The following is a 1,209-nucleotide window of genomic DNA, read 5'->3' as shown; positions in this document are numbered from 1 at the left end:
ACTTTTCCTTTAACAATTTACAACTTTTATTTTGATAGGCTAGTGAACTCTGTGTCATCTGTTGTCATAGATACAATCTGAATGATTATGCGAGATAGATAGCCTGCAACCAGTCATTCGAGTCTTGGTTACATTTGGAGAATTGCATTAAATAGACTTAAATGGTAAAAAACATTGGGTCGCGACTGAATGAGAGTGGAAAATGGTGGGTCCCAAGACTGTTCCAGTTGAGAACCACTGATCTACTGTACATACAGACCTGGCCAACTGTGACCGAGAGCCTGGTCAGCCAGGACCGATGAGCAGGACATACACATACTCTACATCAGTGCTTCTCAAACTTCTCAAACTTTTTCAGACCAAGGACCACTTTGTCCCCACCAAAAATGCTCGGGGACTGAATTGACAGTTGAGGGGTGCTAATTTGGCACTGCTAATTTGAATGCAGATCACTCACTTTTTATTCCCATTTTATTGTGGTGAAAATAAGACTTCAGCTATGTTTAGCTTTGTAATTATGTTACAAATATAACCTACTGCTAGCACATCTTGGAAAAGTAGAAGTTCCCTCGTGGACCACCTGAGCTCTGTCGTGGACCACCAGTGGTCCCCGGACCACACTTTGAGAATCACTGCTCTACATCAGGGGTGGGGAACCTCTTTCATTCCAGGGGCCACTTCAAATTCCTACACGGGTCATAAAGGTCCTCCGAGGGCCGTACTATGAACACAAATCAGGATTTCCCCCATGCAATTTAGGCCTATATTGAAGGTAGACACCTTTAAAACAGTCCCCACCTTCTCTAGGTCCCCTGAATATAACTTAATTGCATTGGAAATGTAATTTCTAAGATTCCTTTACAAAATATGTCATATTTCATGTGAAGTTGCATAACATTACAATGATATCGGGGGCCGGATAAAACGGCCTCAAGGGCCGCAAACGGCCGTTGAGACATAGGTTCCCCACCCCTGGGGTGAATTTCTAAAAACAAAGTGGTTTACTACATTAGCTACTTTGTTGTTTTCAATGGAGGTGATGGAGACCTATGGCTACCTACTACGGATGCATTACCTCAAAACTGTTTCTCTGTCCATCAGTTACCCGTGTGTGTGTGTGTGTGTGTGTGTGTGTGTGTGTGTGTGTGTGTGTGTGTGTGTGTGTGTGTGTGTGTGTGTGTGAGAGAGAGAGAGAGAGAGAGAGAGAGA

The sequence above is a fragment of the Engraulis encrasicolus genome, chromosome 17, assembly GCF_034702125.1.
Source record: "Engraulis encrasicolus isolate BLACKSEA-1 chromosome 17, IST_EnEncr_1.0, whole genome shotgun sequence".
In the NCBI taxonomy this organism is placed as follows: Eukaryota; Metazoa; Chordata; class Actinopteri; order Clupeiformes; family Engraulidae; genus Engraulis; species Engraulis encrasicolus.
This window is presented reverse-complemented; position numbering follows the sequence as displayed.